Source organism: Aulonocara stuartgranti (genome assembly GCF_965226115.1).
Source record: "Aulonocara stuartgranti genome assembly, chromosome: 17".
Lineage (NCBI taxonomy): Eukaryota > Metazoa > Chordata > Actinopteri > Cichliformes > Cichlidae > Aulonocara > Aulonocara stuartgranti.
In genome coordinates, this window is record NC_138953.1 from 14692472 (window position 1) to 14700096 (window position 7625).

The 7625-nt window shown below is 39.7% G+C and overlaps 1 long non-coding RNA gene across 1 annotated transcript; it reads right to left on the reverse strand.

Moving 5' to 3' along the window:
- Positions 1-2783: 2783 nt before the first annotated feature.
- Positions 2784-6544, reverse strand: LOC309691892. The gene is made up of 3 exons (XR_014272145.1): positions 5413-6544; positions 3442-3533; positions 2784-3240 (listed from the first exon to the last, which is right to left on the reverse strand). It is a non-coding gene; the product is annotated as an uncharacterized lncRNA (long non-coding RNA).
- Between the last annotated feature and the right edge of the window lie 1081 nt (positions 6545-7625).

Here is a 7625-nt window from a genome sequence, read left to right on the forward strand (position 1 = left end):
CAAATTGCTCAGCTTTATTGCCCTCAGTGTATATAACTAATTTAATACAAGGAGGAATGATGGCTGTATGTCCTCCCAGTGTCTGGTCCCCTGTGAAGGATGACGACTTGATGATTCAGCCACTGTCCAGAGCATGCGAGGGAGATGGTGTGGGCGTACACAGTGTTTACTTCCGTTAATTTGGACTTTAGGCAGGTAGGCAGACAACCAGAATCACATCAGTCTGCTTAATCGGACTGAATGAAGTCCTGGTTTCTGTTTTAAGCATTTGTAACAACCACTTTCTAAGCTGTGTATATTCTACAGATCATTTCCAGTATCACATAATGTCACTATGACGCACTAAACACAACAGAAACTGAGCCCTGAGGAGGATAATTTTTCAACCACAACAGCCACAGTCTCACCCACCCACCCCCAGTCTTTTATTCACACACACACAGACACACGCATCACAGCAGCAGCAACAATAGCCTGTCTCCAGTCTCCAGGCTGGCAAAGTAAAGGAATGGAAATGTATCAAGCCTAAAACATCTCCAGGGAGACATTGTGTGAAAGAGACACTACTTCACTTAGAAGAAATGCCACACAAGCTGATGACAAACGCAGAGTGGCTACTTATAGTAATAGAAAGCTGGGTGCTGCAGACCTCTGAGGCTCTTTGCTAATTATGCAAGTCAAAGCATTAGATCAATGACTTCAGGTAGCTTCAAATTATTATGTACCTTTATTAAAGGTGTTAACAGGGGAGAAAGTACACTGGTAGTAAATGTAAATGAAAGAAAGGAACTTTGCAGTCCACATCAAGGAAAAATGATAAAATAGCATATAATAACATATATAACATAAGGAGGCTTCAAAGACGATCATAACACAATTAGAAATTTAACTGATCTGTTCTTGTTGCATAGGTTTTAAAATTACCATTTTGAATTTTGATCTTAAAAGTCACTAAAAAAAGAAAATTTTAGTGTCATTTAAGGTCAAAGATGACATTCATATTAGAGGTCACTATCTTTTTATAATCTGAATTACCAACTGAACCACCAGCACAACTCCTGAAGAATTAAAACACCAACGATTTTTAAAAAAACACTCCTCTTCAGTGTGTCTGCCTCTGCATCACTGTCCTCACCATCATCTGCAGATTCCCTAAATAAACCCATTCTCTTAGCATACATTGTAGCTATAGTCAAAAAATTGTATTAACTAAGTATCAGGTCATTTGAGTTCTGGTGTGGGGAGGCTGACCCACCAGAAAAGTTCCAGCCCCTCAGAAAGAATTTTAGTTCTCTGCATTGCCCCATCTCCACATCCCTTTCTTTGTTCTGACAGGATTAAGTATACCTGCAGGAAATATGAACAACATGCTAACTGTCTAACCCCTGACCCCGTCCTGCTTATTCAGTGTCACTCATCCCCATATATCTTGTACCTGCCAAATCCCCCTGGAGTCTCACCAGCTGGTATCTCTTACTCTTCTAGTAAATACCTTACATCGCCTGCTGGTATTCACCAGCTTCGGCTAAAACATTAAAAGAAGATAGAGCCAGGAAATGTAGATTCTCTATTTTGCACATTACATTTTTGATGACAGGCAAATATACATACAAATAGACATTTGTAGAGTAATAAAACATGTGCCCTAAATAAAAGCATTATGTGTAATAATGTATGCAAAAAGACATGGACCAGAGCCCTCAAAGAAGGCATCCATGGCAACACTGTGTCAAGCATCGCTTCTCAGAAGCTGTGAGATGTGAACATCCATAATCTCAACATGAGCTGAAACACTTTCAAACATCTTACTGCCTTGAATAGGTGGAATTAGCTCATCACATACAGAAACAGATTTAGTGAAGATTACAAATGCTCTTCTTCTGATAGTGGACTCTTATCTGTGCTTCTCCTACTAGACCTCAGTGCAGCGTTGAGTACTGCTGACCATATTTTAATTACAGAGAATGGAGCATGTGGTAGGTAAGTAAGGTAAAGCGCTGCAGTGGTTTGAATCATATCTATGGAAAAGACTCCAATTTGTCCACATAAATTGAGAGTCCTCTTCACACAGAGGAGTTACAAAAGGAAATTTTCCTTTTCCTGAAAGGGTGTTGTTTGATTGTTTGGGTTTCCTCTCTATTTTTCTATGGTCTTTACATTATAAAATGCCTTATAATATAAAGTGCCTTGAGACAACTGTTGTTGTGATTTGGCGCTATAAAAAAACTGAACTGAAATATCACTGTGTTATCTTAAATGATGTTTAAGGGGGAAACTATATTTCATGACCCAGTGACGCGCCCACAGAAACCACAACAGAAACATATGATAATTTAAATTCATTACTAAATAAAAAGTCATTAACAGATTTTTTCCCCCCTAACATTAGTGCAGCCTGATACTCCTGTTGATGTTTCCCGGTAATTATCTTCTTGATATTAAACCTGGTGGTATTGTACAGTGTTACACAATGGCGAGCTATAAAGAGTTAATCAGTGCAGCAGCTACTGCAGAATGGTCATGAAATGATTTTGCATAGATTGTACCATCTTTCCAACAATCTTACTGCAAGAGCTGAGTTATAGGGTCATAGAAATAAATTACATCCAAAAAGGCCAATAAAAAGTGAGTCACACAGCATCAGTACTGCTATGAAAATCTATTCCAACACAGGCTGTGAAAATAAAAATAAACACATTATCTTAACCAGTAAAGACATATATTTTATTGATAAGTATATACAGAATATGCAGTGTTGACTATCAATGTTAAGTGGACATTTTTGTGAGAAGATGTTAAAATAATGTCAGCATTCTTTTTAAAGTATGTGATTTTAAAAAAGTTTGGTTTTAAAAAAAAAATTATCTTATATCTTATGAATGTTGCCAATCAACATGCCTGTGACTGTGTTCACACACACACATGATAAGACCACCATGCAAACCAAACACGTGCATTACATTATGTTTGGTGTTTCACATCCTCGACCCACTCATTACATGTTCACACGTTCAGGAAAATAAACAAAGGAGGGCTTTCAAGAGGTCACTTTTGTGTGTTCTCAATGCATGTGTGTGAAATGTGTCTGCTCTGTCTATTAAAGCTGGCGCCAGCGTTCACATCCGCCTCTGTAATGATGGATGATACAGGCACTAGTGATCATGAGTCTCTGAAGACTGTAGACTTGTTATCATTATCCACATTGGACTTTTCTCTCCAATAAGCCATGTGTAACTTATTCTGCAAAATATAAAAATAAACTGAGTGTGTTGAGAAAGTGCAAGGAGTACTTTAAAGAGCTAAGGAATGAAGAAAATGAAAGAGCAAGGAGGACAGACGAAGGACAGTTATTAATTCAGGAAGTGCAGAGGATCTGTAAGGAAGTGAGGGCAGATATGAAGAGGATGAAGAGAGGAAAGGCTGTTGGTCCAGATAACATACCTGTGTACAGTAGGTGTGGAGCTGTCAAGGAGAGAGGGCAGTGGACTTTTGAACCAGATTGTTTAACACAGTCTTGGAGAGTGAGAGGGTGCCTGTGGAATGAAGAAGTTTACTGGTATCAATATTCAAGAACGTGGGTGATGTGCAGAGCTGAAGTAACTACAAAGGGATAAAGCTGATGAACCATAACATGAAGCCATGGGAAGGAGATGTTGAAGCTTTCTTAAGAAGAGAGGTGATGATCAGCGAGCAGCAGAACAGCTCGAAGCAGAGAAAGAGCACTACAGATGTGATGTTTGTTTTAAGAGCATTTTGCTAAATACTGATTGTTTCTTATATAGCACTTTCTGCTCTACCTGAACATTCAAAGTCTTTTATACAACTGGCCTTATTCACACAACCACCTTTTACTATGACAAATGAGAGCAACTTGGGGTTGGAGTAGCCAGGGTTTACAAACCTTCCAATTAGTTAGATTAGAAGGCAGTCTTCATTTTAAGGACAAACCCTTCTTTAGAGCATCATACATGCACTTACCATTTTACTGTATATATTGAAGATTTAAAATATTGGGGGATATATCTATCTATCTTCATCATTATTTTTTTAATTAGCTATCATTAGTTATTATCATAATAATAGTAATCTGTACTGTCAAACAGAGTTCAAAGAAAAGAAAAACAAATACATGTGAGACTGGAGAAATGAGGAGAATGAAAGCAAGCAGTTCATCTCATCAGATCTGTTTTGCAATCATCACAACAGCTTGTGAGCTCCTGCTGTAACTCCTTGCGGAACGAACACACCTCCACTTCGAGCAGATTTAGTTTGGGCCTGCATGCTCACTCTTGTCACCTTCTGTTATTATATTGCGTTTACAGTCAGGTGCATCAGATGTGCTGCACTGTATGTGTGTTACTAGTATCATGTCTGCAGTGGAAATGCAGGCAGGCAGGCTGAACAGGCGGCAGATGGCCAAACAAACAGACAATTGGTGGTGGAGATTGGATTAATACAAGGATCTAATTACATTTGAGAAACCAGAGAAAACACGTAAGGAAAAATTAAAAGTGGCATCCAAATGATGCCTGGGTTTCATAGCAACCTTGGCACAAACACAAGAAGTCTGAAGTTTACAACAAAAGCTCTTTGGTGGTTGTCACAGTAATTAGGGCTTAAACAAAAAAGACTATTTTTAGTAATCGTCTGTCAATAAAATCTCTGGAATCTCTCATAAACCAAAGGGTCTGAAGTGGCCCTCCAGGCCAACAATATTGATCTCTTTATAAAAGATTCAGTTAAGTGTAGACATGTATTAATTAAAAAGCATTCATTAGGTAATAAATTCAGTTATTGATTCTGTGGTGCTACAGATATATCTTCTTTCCTGTTGTGAAAGTGTCAAAAAAATATATACATCTCAATAAAAAAAATAGATTTTCTCTATACAGTTAATTGTTTATCTTCAGTTGACTTTTGGTTTTTTGCATCTAAAAAGAACAGTTGTTCTAAACACTTGTATGTAATTACATGTTGAGTGTAAGCCAGGATCTTAGTATGTGGAGACTTACGCTCTGTTATATTTTCAGCCATATTGGAGGAACAGTTCGCAAACTGTAATATTTATGTTTCAGTTTGCATGCATAAGGCAAGAGGTGTATTTCTGTGTGAACTGTACATATGAGTTGTATTGGTCTTGATATTCTTCAACTCTGATCAAGAAAGACAATTAGCTTAATTCCCTAGCTCTTTTTACATGTCCACAGTTGCCACTAGTCTACAAAGCACCACACTAAGGTGAGAAACTATTTGATTAATCATTCAATTTTGGGTAAAAATGGCTTGCAGTGTATTCAGTGTAATACCATTATAAAATAGAAAACAAATGTACACTAATATCCTTCTTTTGGTTTTTAATTGTGAGATCTATGTGTGAATAGAACTAAACATGATGAATGTTTAATTTCTCACCTTGTTTTTTCTTTCCAGTAAAGCTGAAGACTGAATTTCTGTGAAGCCTCTCTGTGGTTTCCCTGGGTGATGGAGGCTAGATGGAGGCAGCAGGATTTTAGGAGGGCTGTGGGGCTTTACTTTTGAGGAATAAGCCCTCTCTCTTCTCTCCCCTGAGCAACTGGAGTGGAATAATTACATAGCATGTGCAAAACTGAACCGGGACAATAAATGGTCCTTGTGAAAGAATAGACTGGGTGGTAAGGAGAGACATGAAGCAGAGAAAAAAGAAAGATGGCTGCCAGATCATTTGGGTAACTGTGGAGACCTGCACAGCAGTCATCACATTATTTACAACTGAGAATTTAATGCATCGTTCAGTAATGAGCAGCCAGCCAATGGCCTGTGATCTGAAGCTCAGTTATTCACTCACTGGGCTGAACTCCAGGCAGAAAAAAGCTGGAGGAGTCCCTCCGGATGGAAACAAAGCCAGCTCCCATTGCTATTTTTCACTTTATTCTTTTGCAGTCAAGTGTAATTCATTATGTGTGTCTGTAAAATGCATGTGACATCAGTATTTCTCATATACTGCCCTAAGTGTGTGTGTGTGTGTGTGTGTGTGTGTGTGTGTGTGTGTGTGTGTGTACACACATATATATCTATACATCTCTCTCTATATATAGAGAGAGATATCTCTCTCTATATATATATATATATATATATATATATATAAAAAACACCCAGCACGCCCCTGCGGGCAGTTTATCCTTCAAGCTCGGGTCCTCTACCAGAGGCCTGGGAGCTTGAGGGTCCTGCGCAGTATCTTAGCTGTTCCCAGGACTGCGCTCTTCTGGACAGAGATCTCCGATGTTATTCCCGGGATCTGCTGGAGCCACTCGCCTAGCTTGGGAGTCACCGCACCTAGTGCTCCGATTACCACGGGGACCACCGTTACCTTCACCCTCCACATCCTCTCGAGCTCTTCTCTGAGCCCTTGGTATTTCTCCAGCTTCTCGTGTTCGTAGTGATCGATGTAGCGGTTCCGAATGACAGCAATATCAAGCACGTTCATCACAGTTTAAACCTCTTGTTTTACACAACGGAATACGGCCTCCCGTCTGCAGCTAAACACCTTTAGCTTTAGCCCGGTCGGATTGGGCAGCAAAAGGCTGCTTAAATGCCGCAAACTCATTTATTTATTTATATATATATATATATATATATATATATATATATAGATCTATGGATCTATAGATAGATGATGGAAGGTGTTGGAAGTAGTTTTAACAGTTTATGGCTCGGGTGACTGGAGTGTTTGATGATCCTCCCAGCTTTCCTCGGGCACCGCTTCCTGTAGATGTCCTGGAGGGAGGGAAGTTCACTTCCAATTATCCTTTCGGCACACCAGACCACTCTCTGGAGAGCTTTGCGGTTGTAAGCGGTGCTGTTGCTACAGTGGGGCAAAAAAGTATTTAGTCAGCCACCGATTGTGCAAGTTCCCCCACTTAAAATGATGACAGAGGTCAGTAATTTGCACCAGAGGTACACTTCAACTGTGAGAGGCAGAATGTGAAAAAAAATCCCATGGATCCACATAGTAGGATTTGTAAAGAATTTATTCGTAAATCAGGGTGGAAAATAAGTATTTGGTCAATAACAAAAATACAACTCAATACTTTGTAACATAACCTTTGTTGGCAATAACAGAGGTCAAACGTTTACTATAGGTCTTTACCAGGTTTGCACACACAGTAGCTGGTATTTTGGCCCATTCCTCCATGCAGATCTTCTCGAGAGCACTGATGTTTTGGGGCTGTCGCCGAGCAACACAGACTTTCAACTCCCGCCACAGATTTCCTATGGGGTTGAGGTCTGGAGACTGGCTAGGCCACTCCAGGACTTTCAAATGCTTCTTACGGAGCCACTCCTTTGTTGCCCGGGCGGTGTGTTTTGGATCATTGTCATGTTGGAAGACCCAGCCTCGTTTCATCTTCAAGGTTCTCACTGATGGAAGGAGGTTTTGGCTCAAAATCTCACGATACATGGCCCCATTCATTCTGTCCTTAACACGGATCAGTCGTCCTGTCCCCTTGGCAGAAAAACAGCCCCATAGCATGATGTTTCCACCCCCATGCTTCACAGTAGGTATGGTGTTCTTGGGATGCAACTCAGTATTCTTCTTCCTCCAAACACGACGAGTTGAGTTTATACCAAAAAGTTCTACTTTGGTTTCA